We start from the raw sequence: 18,272 nt of genomic DNA, 5'->3' as shown, positions 1-18,272 counted from the left end.
TCCCCCTTCACTGAGCACTGAGCACAGCAGGGGCACTGAGACAGTCCCATTCCTGAGAGATGCAGGCCTCCTCTGGGGACGACTTTAGCTCAGGGACTTCTCTTGGCCTGACCAAATTCTCCATAGAATCATGATGTAATCTGAGACTTTGCTCATCTGACAGTCCTTCCTTCCCTCTGTCCCTCACAGAGGTCGGACCCATGTCATGGTTTGACAGTTCTGTGCTTCTCTGGCTCGATTCTCTTTTTCTTTTTACAGATGTTTCCACAAATAAAGCTCATGTATATCTAATCCCACCTCAGGGTCTGGCTTCTTAGAGGACCTGAACTGATGTGCTTTGGTTTTTTAAACCCCTAAACTCAACCTGGCAGTGTGTATATAAAGCACCTGGTATGTACTGGGTTATTTCTCTTTTCCTCTCAGAGTGTATGAAGGTGTTAATGGTGGCTATGCCGTGAGGCAGTTTTGAGTGACAGCAAAATGGACCATGCTGTGATCAGGAGAATTTGTGCCTACCTGGAAACTATATATCCTGAGTTCAGAGAGGCGGAGGCACCCCCCTAAGGAAACACAGCTCATTCCCAGATGCCCAAATGTATACCCAGTGATGCATGGAGTAGGGGGTCAAAGTCAGAGTGAAGAGATGGGGTCAGCATGCAGTGTGGGGCAGGCGTTGTGCATGGGGAAAGCAGCCCCTTCCTGCCCCTCCCAGCTGACTTCCCACACTGGTCTGTGTGTTTTGGTGCCATGGCAACGGGTCGTGAGGGCTGTCTGTGGAGAGTGAAGCTTCACCTTAGGACACTGTGGGGAACTAGATGCATCTAGAAGATACCAAGTCCATGACCTTCTGGCCTCCCAGCTTTGCTCCAGCCTGGAGACACCACCCAGCCTAACCAAGCCTTTAGTCATCGACAAATGCCTTTCTCTGTTCACACTGCCTATCCAGCCAGTCGGTTTCGATTAGCTCTGATTGGCCACACTAGCTCTGATTCTGGAATGCTCTGGGTTTTTTTTTTTGTTTTTTGTTTTTGTTTTGTTTTATGTTTGTCTATATCCTCTATATATCTCAGGGCCAAGTTCCAATCTCACCTCTACCTGGAAGCCTTCCCTGATTTCCCCAGTCCACAGATCCTTTTCTTCTTCTGTCTAGCAGTTACTGTACTATCTGTAGCATTCACATTATAACATTTGGACTTTGTCCCAATCTAATTCAACAAGCTCCTAATATGTGCTAGACACTGTGCTAAGTGCTGAATGCTCACGTGTGTGTCTTGGGGCTAAGTCTATCCCATGCTCATTAGACTTCAGCAGACCCTCTAGCAGCACTGGCTTTAAGGCCAGGAAGGACAGGACAGGACAGAGGTTGCAGCTTAGTAGAGCCTTGACTCAGTCCAGACAGGTCACTGTCTGAGTCTTCGTTTTCTCAGCTATAAAAAGAAGATGATAGTACCTACCTCACCAGCTTGTTTTGAGGACAAATGAGGTAATATATGTAAAGTACCTCACACAGTGCTTGCTCAACATGTTCGTTCTTTGACTGTCTCTCCATGCTGACCTTCCACCCTGTAAACCCCCTGAATCTAATGAAATGAAACCATTGTGTTCTCCTCTTCCTCTTAGGACTGTTCAAAGAACTCCCTGTTGGGGGACCTGGGTGGCTCAGTCAGTTAAGCTTCTGACTCTTGATCTCAGCTCTCAGCTCTCCTCTTGATCTCAGAGTTGTGAGTTCAGGCCCTGCATCGGGCTCCATGCTGGGTGTAAAGCCCACTTCAAACAAACAAACAAACAAACGCACACCCACCCAAAGAACTCACTGTCCTGGGTTGGTCAACTTAAATAAAATGCTCAAGATCCAGTATTTTCACACACTTTCTCTCAGTCAGTCCTCCATCAGCTCTGGGACAGGAGGTAGTACTCCTGCCTCATCCAGGACTCAGAGGCTGAGCACCCCCAAGATCACAGAGCTAGGAAGCAGTGGAGTTGGCTCAGAATCAGGCCTGAGACAGAAAAACAGCCGTAAGTAGACAGAGCCCTTGAGTGAGAACATGTGATACTGTTCTGCCCAAGATATCACTTCTGCCCAAATGATTCCCAAATAATTCTATAAATGCAACATAATGCCAATCAAAATCACAACAGGATTTGTCCCTGTGAGTGTGTGTGTGAAATTTAACAAGCCAATTCTAAAACTAATGTGGAAGAAGAATAACAGTTGGAATAGCCAAGAAATACTTGAAAAAGAAGGACAAGGTGACATGCCCTATAGATAATAAAACACCACCAAGTTGTGCGAATTAAAATTGTGGTGTGCTGACATGGGACAAGACATGAGGATCAAGGTCACAGAACAGAGTGTAGGAAGGGCTCTTGTATAAAGAGGAATCCGGTGTGGTAAAGTAGCATTGAAAATCAGTAGGGAGTGGCTCAGTCAGTGAGCGCCCACCTCTTGACTTCAACTCAGGTCATGATCTCATGGTTGGTGGGATTGAGTCCTGTGTTGGGCTCCACGCTGACAGCCGGAGTCTGCTTAGGATTCTCTCTCTCCCTCTCTACCCCTCCCCTGCTCATGCTCACTTTCTCTCTCTCTCTCTCCCTCAAAATAAGTAAATAAACATTAAAAAAATAAAAACGGTAGGGAAATGATGCGCTCTTCAATAAATTCTGTGGAGACAATTGGCTATCCTTGTGAAAAAGCAGAAAGTTGCTTCCTGCTTTATACTACTCACTAAATAAATTCCAGATGGATTAGAGAGCTCAGAGTGAAAAAAAAAAAGCTATAAAACTATTAAAAGAAAATATAGGAGAATTTGCTTATAACCTTGGGGTAGGAAAGGCTTTCTTTAGCAAGACATAAAACACAGAAACCATAAAGGGAAAGACTGCTAACATTGATTATGTCCCAATCTGAAACTGCTGAATGACAAAAGACACCATAAATACTGTTAAAAGACAAGTGACACACTGGAAGGAGGCATCTGCAAGACAGAAAAAATGGAAGGATTAATATTTAGGATATGTAATGAATTCCCACAAATAAAGTAAGAGATAAACTACCCTAGAAAAAATGAGCGATGGTCGGTAACAGACAGCTCCCCTCGGGGGAACTGCAGATGGCCAATTAAGTGTCTAAAAGGCTCAGCCACTCTAGTCATCAAAGACATGCAAGTCAACCAATACTGAGTTAACATTTTTCACCCATCAGATCTGCAAAATTTTAAAAAGATTCTCAATAGCTACCATTGGCAACAATTTAAGGGCAACAAACACCTCTTCCGCTGTTGGTAAGAATGGAAGTTGTCAGGGTGTTTATAGAGCGTGGTCTGGCAGTGCCTGTGAAAATGCACAGTGTCCAGACTCTTCACCACAGCGATCCCACACCTCTGCCTGGAGAGATGCTCCAGTAGCATGAAGACACCCGCCCAGTCACAGGGGCCAGGATGGCAGTGGCAGAAATGTGAACAATCAGAAATAGCCCAAATGCTCATTGATAGAGAAAGAGCTAGATACATTTCTAAATATCCACGTTAGTGATGGTTTTCTGATGTTCAAACAGATGAAGCAGACCTCTGCATCCTGAAGTGAAAAGGTCTCATAATGAGAGAGAAGCAAGTCACAGAACAATCTGCCTCCGTTTACGTAAACACAGGCACTTGCTTTGAAACTATGTGCATAAGTAAGAATATTCTGGAAGGGTGCATACCAAACTGACAATCCTTGGGGAAGGAGGTAGGATTGTGTAAGAGCAAGGTGGGCTTTATCTGAAACATTTTATTTTTTTTTTACAATGAGTATGTATATATGTATTACTACTCCTACTACTCCTACTAGTACTAAGTTTAAAATTACTAGAAAGACTGGATTTATTCAGTGCCCAGCAGTTTGTGTCCCTTGTGTTCAAGATTGAACCTGCTGGTGTTCCTCTTGCTCAAATCCCATGCCTGGTTCCTGACTGCACACATCACCCACCCTTCTCCAACTCCTAACACTGGGCTCCTTGTCTGAATTCTCAGCCTATGCCATTTGGTCTATCGTAGTCAGGAACAAAGGGGAATTACTCATGGCCCTTGCTCCGGAAGAGCACATGGTCCAGTAAAATAACTTCAGCAAAGGTGTTTTGGGGAAAAGCCAGGAAGGCTTTCTAGAGAAGGTGGCATGTGAGCTGAGGCCACATCAAAAAAGATGGATCATTTTTTATCCTACCCCACAATACATGCATTATATTAAAAACTACATAACACCATGGGCGTCTGGGTGTCTCAGTTGGTTAAGTGCCCAGCTCAGGTCGTGATCTCACAGTTTGTGAGTTCGAGCCTCACATTGGGCTCTGTGCTGACAGTGCAGAGCCTATTTGGGATTCTCTCCCTCTCCCTCTCTGCACCTCTGCCACTTGTGCGTGTGCTCTCTCTCAAAAATGAATAAACTTTAAAAAAACCTACATAAGACCATTACAAAAATTTTGAATGACAGAGAGAAAAAAACATTACCCATAATCCCATCACCCTAAGTCAATGACTTGTGAATTCCCTTCAAGTCTTTGTCCCCAAGGCAGACATAAGTGTAAGTATTGCTATGGACTGAATCGTATGCTACCAAAATTCATATGTTGAAGCCCAACCCCCAAATGTTGTGCTATTTGGAGATGGAGCCTTTGGGAGATAAGATGAGGTCATGAGAGTGTTGCCACATGGTGGGATTAGTGCCCTTATAAGGAGGAGAAGAGACACCAGAACTCTCTCTCTCTCTCTCTCTCTCTCTCTCTCTTTCTCTCTCTCTCTGCACACACCTAGGAAAGGCCTTGTGAGAACACAGTGAGGAGACAGCCATCTGAAACCCAAAAAGAGCTTTCACCATGCCTGGACCCTGCCAGCAACTTGACCTCTTGGACTTCTAGTCTCCAGAACTGTGAGAAATAAATTTCAATTGTTCAAGCCAACCAGTCTATGATATTTTGTTATGGCAGCCTGGGCTGTGTAAGACAAGTATGCAGTTTGAATAATGTATTTGATTATATGTATTTTTTAAAGGTTTTTTAAAAATCTATTTTTTAAGTAATCTCTACACCAAATGTGGGGCTTGAACTCATGACCCTGAGATCAAGAGTCGCATGCTTTTCCAACTGAGCCGGGGGCGGGGGGGGGAGGGGTGGCGCTCCTATATGTTTTGTTTTTTAATGTAACATTATATCATAGTCCTTTTTTATATTACTAAGTGAAATTTATAACGATCACTTTTAATGGCTGTGCAATATGCCATGAGTGTACTATATGATTTAACTACCCATTCCCCTATTGGTGGATCTTTAGGTTGTTTCTTACTTCTAAAGTTGCAATGAACAGCCTGGAGCATGTAGTTCCCCCCACCCCTTGGGTTATTTCCTTGGAACAAATAAATTCTCAGAAGTGGAAATACTGGGTCAAAATTTATGAACACTTTTATGGCCCTTGAAACATGTTGCCAAATTGCTTCTAAAAGTATAGTTCCAGAATACACTGAGGGCTTTGTTAGGCAAATATGAGAGGTATAGAAATGGGATGGGGGGTCCCAATTCCAGGAAACAGCATGTGTAAAGGTGCATGGACTGGGACAGACTTGTGTGATTTATCCCTTGAATGCCATGACATGGCCAAGATGGAGAATTGTATGGCAGATTCTGTTGGTGGTAAACCAAATAGCTTTTCTCAATCTCCTTCTTACTTGCTCTTCTCTCACCATAGAAGGTAAAAGCCAGATAATCTGCTTCCCAGCTTCTTTTTCAGCTAAAAGTGACAACATGGCTCCATTCTGTCCAAAAAGATGTAAGGGGAGGCTTTGAGAAGAATTCCTTCCTTCCTTTCTTCCTTCTATTCTTCCCCCAGGTCTCTCCCTTCCTTTCTCCTTCCTTGCTTCCTACTTTCCTTCCTCCCTCCCTCCCTGCCTTCCTTCCTTCCTTTCTTCTACATTTTCAACCTGTTTATCAAATCTTTCAACTGGGAAGCTAAAGGTTTCTGATTTCCTGATTATGGGAGGAAATGCCATTGGTCCCATCTCTCCTTCCTTCTTTCCTTGAATGCAGATGTAATGTGTGGAGCTACAGCAGCCACATTAATATCATAAAGGTAGACAAGCATGAGGACAAAAAGCCAACATAGTGAGGGTGGCAGAAAGGCAAGACAGAAAGAAATTGGATCCTTGATAGTACTATTTAAGTGGCTAATTAATACCATCAACCACCTACCTCGAATTTCCTGTTTTCTGGGAGAAACACCCCCTTATTTGACTAAACCATTCTTAGATTTTCTGTTGCTTGTAGTCAAATGCTTCCTAATAGATCTAGGACTCTACCACCGTGTCCTATCTCCTCGGCACCTGGAATTCAGATTCTAGTCCTGTCCCACTAGAGTTCAATGCTGTGTCTTCGAATTGGAGAGGTGGATTTTTGCAGCCCGGAACATTTACTGCCTGCCTACCCACAGTCTGGGTGGTATCCCCTTCTAGCTCTGGGTGCTCCCAGTGGGCCTCAGACTTGGAGCCCTGTTCGTTTTTTCAGGAGAGCCACCAGGCCAGGACCTTGTGCTCAGGCAATGCTGATTACTGGTGCCCTTTGAGGTCTCAAGAGAATCCTAAGCCAAGAGTCCTGGATTCATTCTGGATCTTTCCCTTATAGTCATATGGCCTTGGTCAAGTCAGTCTCTCTGAGCAGTAATCTCTTCATCTGTAAAATGGGGCCAACTGGGGTTGCTGGTAAGATTTAGAAGTACAAATCTGGTAACATGGTAGGTGCCTGAGAAATGTCTTCCATTTGAAGACAACCAAGGCTCAGAGAGGAGCATCGAGGAGCCCAAATCATCATGTTGCAGAGTTGAGGATAGACTCAGCATGCCGAGTCTCCGTCAAGGTGTGTTTTCTGTAGCCACGTGGCCTCCTCTGTGGAGGCCTGGTGCCTGGAGTGATGGACACTCCTCCCCAGTCACTCAGAACAGAAAATACAGCGCTGGTTTGTATCCGGGTAGCAACTCAGTGTTCGCTTACCCCACTCCACAACAGGCGAGGGAAAGGAGCCTCCGCTTCTGGGCTGCAGGGCCTGCGGGGCCTGCTGAAACCTTGGGAGCTGGGTGCTGTCCCCAGGCCCCCCAGGCTAGAGTGCGAGCTCCCCTGCTTCCCACCAAGTGACCAGAGTCAAGTTGGCCTGCCCACGTCCCTTGCACAAGGTCTGCAGAACTGCCCCTAGGTCTCTCCTGCACATCCCCAGCTGATGATTTGAGGACTACATTCCATCAGCCAAAATTAGGACATGTGCTCTGTCAAAGGATTCTTTCCATGACTGAAGGTATTTATTTGAAATTTCTTATCAAGGAATAAAAATGAACTCTGCCAGAGGTTTAATGAATCACCTTAATTGGAAGGAACACAAATATGTGCAAACGGCTGTTTTGGACACACTAATGATGTCAGGAGAGGTTTCTTTCTCAACAGCTAAGGGGTTGAAGTCTTAGGCCCGGGGATAGAAGTGGAGAGGTAGAAGGGGGTGGCCATGGGCAGAATTTACTTGCCTTGAACAAATTCTCCCAAACTAGCAGCTTTTTAACATTTTTTCAAGGGGATATAGAGGCATGATGCTTAGTGAAATCAGAATGAAAAGATATAAATAGATGCAGTGTGAGAGCTAGTCCAGGGCCATGGAAAACAGGTGATCAAAGGGTTGGCATGGTCGTTTTATGGATCTCATCCCCCCCCCAGCAGCTTGCTAGCTGCTCAGGTCCCATACCGATGCCCACCCTAGACTGGCCTCTGTACTTGGGGGAGACCAGGTTCCCAGCCCCCGTACAGAGTTTCCATCTATCTGCAAAGCCGCCTGCAGCTTAAGAGAAATGAGGGGTGTGAGGCCCAGGATGTGGGCTCTTCTCACTGGAACATAGCAAGGTTTTTCTGATGCGGTTTCTACCTTCCCGGAATAAGGGTGGACTCCTCTGTAAGTCTGCTCATCATCATACCTGACAGGGGACACATAACTCATTCTCCGTCCCCAGTCTCTTCCACTTACCAGCCTCTCCGAGAAAGCCAGGGAGGCAGAGACCTGCATTCTGGTCCTGACACACCCCAGTGTCCCAAAGGGGAGGAGCCCATCAAGGGATGCTTGTCACCTGAGGCCAGGGGAAGACTTGGGGCCCTGGGTGCAAATCCTTGTTCTGTGTCTTTCTGTGTGACCTTGATCAAGGTACTTAACCTCACTCAGCAACAATTTCCTCATCTGTAATATGGAGCTAATGGCTTCTATATTATAGGCCTAATCACATATGCAGAGCACCCATTTCATTGTCTGGCACATAGTAGGCCATTGATAAATAGTGACTATTAGTGTGTAAAACCATAAAGACACATAAACGCATAAGGGATACCAACATTAATAATAATTATAGTAATTATCCCATCCTTCTTGTTCCCTCAGGCAGAAGGAAGCAAGGAGAGAGAGGACTTCCTGCCCCGATGCCTGGTTTCTCATGGGGCCTCTCGCATTGCTCTTAGGCAGATGGGCTCTGGCTAATTTCCATGGCGAAATTCCTCGTGCACAATGCCGTTCGGACCCAGAGATCTGGCACGACCCTGTTTTCAGCTGGATAGAGTGCCACTCCCGCCCACTCCGTAACAGTCAAGGCCAGGGCAGGGGGTGCCCCTCCCCATGGCAGCCACCCTCTTGCCACCGTTTGTGGGAGCCCCAGGAAGTTCCCTGTCCAGCTCTTCCCGCTGCCCCAGCTCCCACAGCCCTTGTGCGTGACCCCTTCTCATCCCTCCTCTGCCCCCCACCCGGCCTGCCTGCTGGCATCGCACACCAGCCATGGCAGCAATGTTGTGTGTGTCCGCAGGGAGACCCAGAGAAAAAGCCCTGCTTCCGGCTCATTGTCTGCACTGTCTCCACGTGCTCCAGGCTGGGCAGGCGGGACTCCTGCTAGATGTCCTCAGCCTGGCCTAGCCTCACAGCCAGATCTCTCTTTCCTCCCCCCACCTCCTCCAGCCTGTGTGTGTGTGGGGGGGGGGGTGGTGGTGAGGGAGAGATCTTAATTTCTCCTGCTTCTAATCAGCACAGCTGGGAGAACCAGCAGGCAAGGGCAGGAGGAGGTGAAAGGCCATGGGCCTAATCTACAAGCCACCCAGCCACCAGAGCCCGGCTTCCCTCCTAACAAGCCATGCAGCAAACAAATTATCTTTGTTGTTCCTGGGAAATCTGTAAGTACTTACCCGTGTAATTAGCATCTGTGCCTTGTGCCTGCAGTTCAGGTGAACAGGCCACGGCTACCCGGTGCCAGGCCGCCTGTAATCAAAACCAAAGCGGCCGCCAAGGTGCTCTCGGGTGAGGACGATGTCAAACTCAATAGGGCCCTCACCTGCGATGGGGTCCCCAGGAGCTGGCGCACATTAGGGCCTCTGAAATGCAAGCAAGGGGGAGGGAGGTGGGCAGAGCCCAGCCTTTTCCATAAACTGTCTGGCATCCTGAAGCCAGAGCACATGGAGGGCCTGAGGCCTGACCTACCGAGGCAGAGGCCCTGGGCCCAGGGATCTGCACTTCAAACAGCTGTCCAGGGGATCTGAGGTACAGCCAAAGCTGGGTGAACAGTGGATGTTCTCCAAATCCCCTCTGTTGGTAGAATGGTGATAAGTATCACTTACTGAATGCCTTCTGGGTGCATGGCCTTTATATATGAATATGTTATTTCATTTTTCATATCTTCAAGAAGGGTATGACTATACCTTTTTCACAGACAGGATAACTAACTTGCCCAGAGTCACACAGCAGCAGGGCTGAGAGATAAATTGAGGTGTGCGTGCCTGTCTCCAAACCGTGTTCTGGCCCCCCCACCCCCACCCCAGAGTGATTTCCCACTTGAAGCTACTTGTTCCATGCAACGCTGGCACCCGTGCGCAGAGCAGAAAGGACAGGCCCGAGTGGGCAGGCATCCCGTGCCTAGGAACAGGACAGAGAGCAGTGGCTCAGCAGGGAGCCCACAGAGGGAGGGACCCCTTATGGCAGAGGCTACCGCTGTTTTCAGAGAGAATGGCCAGCTGAAGCAGCTTTCCTTAATACAGCCGACAGAGGTTGCACTCAAATTAACCCAGAGCGAGCACACCCTTGCAGGCTGCGGGTCAAGGCAGACCTCCAGAAGAGCCAGCGTGGCGCGGCAGGGGGACGGCGTGACAGGGCGGGGAGCAGCGGAGTGTGTGCGGACGGTGTGCGAATGTGGATTCTCGCCTGGATAGCACAGAGACGGGCTTTTCAACAGTTCCTCAGTGAAGAGGAAATTGGAAATTAATATCAAAATCCCACTGAGTAGCGTCCATAGTTTCCACATGTAATCATGCTTGGCTTAGCCAGGTAGTAAAATGTTTATGATTTTCTTTCCAAGGTTGAGTTTAGTCATTCTCAATGAACCATTTAGTTGGCTTCATAAAGTTGTGAATTAAAGAACCCGTCTAGGTGATGTTACAGATGGATGGATACCTGGGCTAGGTGGACCCTCCTGGCCGCTGAAGGCAAGGCGGGGGACCCAGACGTTGAAAGTCCTGGGAAGACGCCATCCTCCCAGGCGGCTGCTTTGACGAGAGGCTGGGGCACCACACTCTACACGACGCACCGCTCGACAGAGAAGGCACCGTAAGTCTGTTTGAGAACCTCCCACGGCATTCGTGATTCCCATACAGAAATTGCAATGTATGCCCCTCCCCCTACACGGGCTTCGGGTAAACTGAGGCATCGCTGCCCTGCCAGCTAACAGTGGAGGTGGCCGGGTGGACTCATCGTGGTCAGCAGACACTGGCGCTCGTTCTTCCCACCCCATCCTGGGCAGGGCAGGAAGTGCAGCAGGCTCTTGACCCCACCCCTACCCCTCTGCGGCTCATACCTATACACACACAGACACTCTCGTGTGCATACACATACGTGCTCACGCGCAGACATACATGTTCATACACAAGACTTCTAAAGACCACACACACACACAAACGGACATGTACACAAATTTCTATACACAGAGACCCATTCTAACGCACACTCGTGCAGAGATACAGGTACACAGACACTGACACTCGTACAAGACACACCCTCACGAAATACAGACTCCATACCCTCAGTCACACCCATGAGCGAGCACACACCACACGTTCCCTCTTCATTTGCCCTTCGGAGAGGAGAAGGCAGCACCTGAACTGCCCCTTGTGGGTGGCTTCTTCGTGGTTCCAGGCAGAGAGAGGCTTAACTGCCAGGCCCTCCCCTGCCACTCCCCCATCGTGGCCACTCAAACGCACACTGGGACCCAGCTTTCCCCTGCCTGTCCGGTCTTCTCTCGCCCACACCACAGCCTCTCCCACCACAGCATGCTCCCCTCACCCACTCCAGCCTCTGACACACACACACACACACACACACACACACACAGAGCATGCTGGCTGGTGCTTTCCCTCTCTCCCTCTCGCGGCTGGCTCGCTGTCACACAGGGCTGCTCTGTCTCCAGCCTTTCCCGGTCACGTCCGAGCCATTTGCCTGTCAGCTCTACCCCCGCCCCCCACCCCAGCTTTGGTCCTTGTCTCATGCACAAACATACACGGCCCTGTGCAGACACCCCGTATCTGTCTGTCTGTCTCCTGCACACACGGAACAACCTGAGCCATGGCAAGTGGAAGAGGGTGCCGGGCCTGATGGAGGCTGTTATTCTTAGCCCTGTCACTGAACACTTCCACCCCCCCCCCGCCCCCCCCGCCCCCCCCGCCCCCCCCCCCCCCCCCCCCCCCCCCCCCCCCCCCCCCGCCGCCAGCTCAGTCCCTGCCCTGCCCATCACCCTCCCCGTGAGACAGAGCCAAACCTGAGACCAATCGAATCCCCCATCTTCGGAGAGGGAGGGAAGCTAGTAGGGGATTGTAGCCCGGCACTGAAAAGGAGCAGAAAATGGGATTTATTTTTGCTGTTCCCCACCACCACCCCCCCTCCCCCCTCACACCTCCAGCTGCTCAGAGAGCAGTTGTGTGGGGACCAGGGAAGGGAATTTGCATTTGAAAATATTTGTTGGTTGGCCTGAAACATTTGGTGTGTTGCTGACCCAATTGTGTGTGTGTGTGTGTGTGTGTGTGTGTGTGTGTGTGTGTGTGTAGGGGGCGTGGGTGAGAAGACACTGAGGAAGCAATAGTCAAGAGAGGTCACCAGGCAATGTTTCCTTACCCCTTTCTTGCTTAGGAGCTGGAACCAGCCATAAATAGATCAGACCCATGCCCAGCTTCTGCTCAGCCCTAGGGATTGCCAGCTCCTGGCCTTCTCTGCACCACTTGGGCCCTCTCTAGGCCTCCACACCTGCCAGGAGTTGAAGAGGGGCCCTGGGGGAGAGAGCTCTACCCCCAGGAAGTCCCATAGATATGTCAAACCCAAAGTGCTTGGTATTTTCCTCTAAATACCTCCTCCTCCCCTGTGTCCCCTTTGCTGGAAACTTCGAACATCCCTACCTTCCTCCCTGCCTTCTCCTTTCTGGCTGGGGGTCAAAATTCTACCTCAGCCGGTGCCCTCCAAGCATTCTCTTGTCCCCACCCCCATGAGCAGAGCCCCGGTAGGCCCTTTAGCTTTTGCCAGGACCACTGCAGTAGCTCCTAGCTGGCCTCCCTCCCTTGGTTTCCCTCCCTGCCAGTTCATCCTCCAAACGGCTGTCAGTGATGTGTTAAAAAGTGAAAACCACAGGGCACCTGAGTGGCTCGGTCAGTTAAGCATCTGACTTCATTTTGGCTCACAGTTTGTGACAGCACGGAGCTTGCTTGGGATTCTCTCGCTCCCTCTCTCTCTGCCCCTCCCCTTCTCTGTCTGTCTCTCTCAAAAATAAATTTTTTAAAAAAAGTGAAATTAAAAAAAAAACCTGACAATGTCATTCTCCTGCTCAAAACCCTTCCCCGGTAGCCAGCAGGTAGAGGGGAGACCCCTTGGGTGGCACGCCAGCCTCCTCGTTCTGTTCTTTATCCCTTACAGCTCCACTCCCCACTGCACAGAGCCAGTGGCTCCCTGAGCACAGCAGGCCCTTCCGTGCCTCTCTGCCTGCCTGGCCACATTCCCTGCAATGCTTTTTCTCTCTTCTTTACCTGGGGTGAATATCATTGTCCCTTGTGAAAGCTCTGTGTCCCTCCACCTGCCAGGTTTTCAATCTTCTCTCTGCTCTTAGATGCTTACAGCACTATTGCCCCTCAAGGGTCCCTCAGTTATTCCCACCTCCATGCTTTTGCCAGCTCAGGCCTCTCATCTGAACGTCCTCTCCACTTGACTCAGTCCTGGCCAGCACGAGCCTCACCTCTCTCACACAGACTCTTTCCTTCGGGATTTTCCAGTCTGTGGCCCACACCAGGCCTCAGATTCTTATGCCCTGCATGGTCCACGCGGCTTCCTGTGCGTGAGTGTGGGATCACCTCATCTGGCCTGTGAACTCCCAAGGGGTGTGGGGGGGTGGTGTGGAGCTCCTGCCAGAGAGCCCCCACGAATTCAGAGCAGTGCTGGGCTCACAGTCAGGGCTTGGGGTCTTCGGAGGGGAGAGTCAGGGGTGCTGAGTTCAAGTCTGGAAGAGTGGGGGGAAAGGATCCCTCAGCAGGTGCTGAGTGAAGATGGGCTGCAGTCCGCTGAGACTCCAGCTCATAGGGCTGGGCAAGGGGACACAAGGGCACTCTCGCCTGGCAGCTACTAGTGAAGACTGACCCTAGCAGAGATGCCGGAGGTGGGGGGCACTGGGCAGGCTCTGGCTCTGACATTGGTCTGCTGAGAGTCCAGGAGAGTGAGAGGCTCAGAGGGAGAGAGGCAGAGACAGAGGCTTAGAGGCCTAGGCAGGGACTGTGAATGAGACAGACACATGGAGAAAGAGAGAGGGACAGAGAGAAAAAGAGGAGATAGAGACACAGTCACCAAAAGAGAGACAGACTCAAAGACAGACTGAAAGACACAGAAAAAGGTTTACAGATGCTCAAAGACAGAAACAAAATCATAGAAAGGAAGAGAAAGAGAGATGAATAGAAGAGACAAAAGGGAGGCAGGCAGAGAGGACAGGAAGAGGCAGAGAGAGGAAGGCAGGTGTCAGGAGAGACATACACAGACAGACAGACAGACAGACATATGGGTACGGGAGAACCTGAGAGAAGGTCAACAAACATGTACACACCTAATGAAGGGAGCCAGGAAACCACCTAAAGGGACAGAGAGGGTGTTGAGGGGGGAAGGCTCCAGACTGATGCTCCGAGGGGACCAGGGCAGGCCGGGGCCTGTCAGCGAGGCTCCTCTCCTGGGCTGGGAACTGTGGGTGGAAAGCAGGGCTGGCTGGAAGGGCTCTGCAAGTCAGAGGAGAGCCTTGGTCCCTTCAGGATCCAGAGTTGCCCAACAGGAGTCCCAGGAAGGGAGACCCAATGGCAGGGGGTGATAGGTCCAAGCCTTGAAGCCAGATGGGCCAGGGGTTACTGGGTCCAGAGGAGCTTCCTGAACGTGGAGCCTCTTACTCTCAGCAGGAAGGGAGCTTCTGGAGGACCACAGGGCTGAGCCCCTTGGAGACTCTCACAGGGAGGGTGCCTTGCATCTATGCCTGAGCCCCAGGTAGATTTCCCAGGGCCTTGGCAACGCATTCCACTGTCCCGCTGCTCAACACAGAGCCTATTGGAAGTCCTCACTGATGTCTAATTCAGATACCTCCCACTGCAATTGCAGCCCACTCAACTCTTTAGGAGGCTTAAAAAGAAAAAAAAAAAAAAAAACTCCGCTGAAATTCGAAATGCCACAGAGTACTAAGACAAAGACCCCTTTCTATACAGTTCCACCCCTCCTACACCTCTCTCCCCCTCCCCACCCCCTTCCTTACTGCAGGCTAAATTGGCAGTGGAGAGGTTTTGAGTCAACAAATGCAGTGGGCTGGGGAAGGGAGCCCTGAAGGGGATTCCTGTCTTGGAGACATTTGCTGACAGCAGTTACTGTGACAACAAGGAAGGCCTGCCACAGACCCGCAAGCGGCCCCTGCATCCTGCCGGCTGCCCCTGCCAGTTCCAGCTCTCTGTCCCCTGTCCCACTTCATTCACTTATTCATTCATTCGTTCTGTCCTTTACTCCACAATCTTTTGGATACCAGCCATGCGTCCAGCACCTGTTTGGTATTTTTATATTTACGGTCTCATTCGGTCCTCACAGCAACCCAGGAAGTGATCTGTTATTCTTCCTTTAACAAAGTAGAAAGCCGAAACCCCAGAAAACTGAAGTGACTTGCCCAAGGTCATGCAGATGATTAAGCTGGGATTTGAACCCAGGTCTGTCTGACTTCCCAAATCAGTGTGTGGCCCTCTGGGCAGTGCCAGAAAGCCAAGTGCTAGGTGATGAGCTCCTTGAAGTCTGAGACTTGACCATCTTTAGCTGTACATATCTAGACTGTGCCCAGGTCCTGCTTGATGCATATTGTGGAATGAACATTAGGTATCGAAGGGAGGGCAGGAGTCAGCAAAGGTAGGAGCTTTCAGAAGAGAGGGCCTTCCAGTTTGGAAGCAGCTCTACCTAGATTCTGTAATCTGTGTACTTAAGGGCATTTATAGAGTACCTACTGTGTGCAAGGCACTGTATTAAGACCCCCAGACGCAGAGATTTAAAAAATGCATTTGTGCTTTGCCCTAACGGAAGTCTTTGTTTAGCTGGGGAGACAGACACATAAACAGATGGAGTTAGCGGTACTCTAGCAGTTAAGTACAAAGTGCTGTGGGATCCCAGGTGGAACATGGGCCTCAATGTGAAAAGCAAAACAAGAAAGCTTTTATAAGACAATGTAGAAAAATATCTCCATGACCTCAGGGCAGGGAAAGATTTGTTAAACAACACACAAAAATAGCACCAACCATAGAGGGAAAGACTGATACATTTGAGTACTTTAAAATCAAGAAGTTCTGTTCTTCAAAAGACACCATTAAGAGAGTAAAAGGGAAATCCCAGTGGGGAAAAGATTTTGCAACACATACAGCCAACAAAGGGCTCATCTCTGGAAGGTGTGTAAAGAACTACAACAGACTATGCAGGAGACTGACAACACAGTGGAAAAATTGGCCTAGAGGATTGACCATTCAAATGGCCAATAAATATATGAGAAGGTGTCTGACCTGATTAGTAATGAAACAAATGCTAATTAATACCCAGTGACATTTGGGGCGCCTGGGTGGCTCAGTCAGTTAAGTGACCAACTCTTAATTTCAGCTCAGGTCATGATCTCATGGTTCGTGAGTTCGAACCCCACGTTGATCTCTGAGCTGACAGCATGGAGCTTGCTTGGGATTTTCTCTTTCTCTCTCTCTCTTTGCCCCTACTGCACGTGCTCTCTCTTTCTTTCTCTCTCTCTCTCAAAAATAAACTTAAAAAAAAACCCAATGAGATTTTATTACATATTCACCAGATTAGCAAAAATGTAAAAGTCTGCTAAAACCAAGTATTGGGGAAGCTGTGGAACAGGAGTTCTCAAATACCTCTTTGGTAGCAGCCTACCAGTATTTAAGTAGTCAAGTCAAAGATATGAGCACCCCAGATGTGAATTCAAGTGCAAGAATGTTCATGGCAGGCATTGTTCATGAAGGCCCCAAACAGAAACCAAGAGATAGCACAGATTGGGTAAACTGAGGACAGGGGAACAGAGAGAAGAGCATAGTGGATTCTGCCTCAGGAGTTGGGGTGTCTGGGAAGGTGACCTCTCCGTTAGCTCCTGGAGGGTCAAGTCACCAGTCAAGGAAGAGGGAGGGAGAGCGTTCACAGGCAGGGTTTCTGGGCAGTTCCTGCGTGTCCTGGAGGCAGTGGGTTGAGGGTGGCAGGCAAAAGAGGCAGGAAAGGCAAGCAGGGAGGGGTTGGACTTGTCCACGTGAAGGCCTCTGTGAGCCCTCACAGGATGGTTGGCTTAAATACAGAGCTTAAATTTGGAGCAATGCTCCTTGGGAGCAAGGAGCATTTGGAGGGAGGGAGACCAGTCGGAGGCTATTGCAAACGACTGAATGGGACTGGAGAAAAGAGTCCAGTGACGGGTGGGTCTGGGCGCCATCTCTGAGACAGGTGGATGGGATGTGGTGACTGGGGATGGAGCTAGGGGCGGGAAGAAGCTGAGGCGAGTCCCAGTTCTCTAGCTTGGAGAGCTGGGTGGACAGGGATGTTATAGCTGAACATCCAGGGACCAAGGAAGGTGTGAGGGAGAGGTTTGAGATATGAAGAAGATGCTAAGAGCCCTGGTTGGGGACATGCTGCTTTGGTGTTGCTGCAGGATAGATAGGCAAACATCCAGGACAGCAGGACAAGCTTGGACACAGAGCTACAGATATCAGAGCTACTGGAGCAAGAAGCCATGGGTTTAGATGAGAAAATTCGGGGTGCAGGAGCCAGGGCAAGACCAGTAGTCATAGGTGGAGTCCTGGGAACCAAACACAGAGGCAGAGGAATGAGCAACAGAGATAGGGAAGGGGTGATCAGAAAGTAAGGAGTCTGGAAGAGGCTGGTGGTGTCACAGCAGCTGAGAGAGAGCTGGAGGTCTGTGGAGTGAAAACAGGGCATTGGAAATAGGTGTGGTTGGGTCTGGGTTAAGTCCAAAGGAGGAGCGGAGGAAACCTGGGGGTGGGGTCTGGTTGGAGGATCTCTATTTTCTCTGATGAGTATATGTGAGGCAGGGGCAGGCCAGAAGCCTGGAAGGGTGGTAAAGGTTTAGAACAGGAGCTGACCACCAGGGGCCCAGCAGCCTGGAGGGCTTGGCTGACGTCAGGGACCATAAATCTGGAGTGGCACCAGTTTGCACGGTTGGGTGATTTTCCTGTGCCTTCTCGTAGCCTGGGAATCATGATGGAGAAAGCAGATGACTGGAATCCTCCAGGGCTGGGAAAGGCAGGGCAAGGGGGTGTGGGAATCGAGGGTGCCAAGGAGAATGAATGATGTGGCCAATCACAGGCAGGTCGATAGGGGAGGAAGAGAGCCAGGAAGTAGCTGACAGCCTGGCAGAGTGCCTTGTCCAAAGCCAGTGCTCTGGTCCCATAGTTGAATGAGCAAGACAGAATGTGGGAATTGGAGAAATCTCAGTGAGAGGAGACCAGGTTTTGTGGGAGGAAAGGAAAGAAGCTGTGGTCCAAGAGGAGGATATTGGAGTTTAAGATTTTATAGGCGACATTCCAGGAAGTATGTGGGGGGGGCTGAGGTGACGGGAAGAAAGTCACTGAAGATGGGGAGGTAGAGGAGCCGATACGTGAGGAAGGCGGGGTGTCTTTGTGGACATTCAAGTTACCTAGCATGATGGCAGGTGTTAGGATAC

This window comes from Panthera leo, chromosome C2 (genome assembly GCF_018350215.1).
Source record: "Panthera leo isolate Ple1 chromosome C2, P.leo_Ple1_pat1.1, whole genome shotgun sequence".
Taxonomy (NCBI): Eukaryota; Metazoa; Chordata; class Mammalia; order Carnivora; family Felidae; genus Panthera; species Panthera leo.
This window is presented reverse-complemented; position numbering follows the sequence as displayed.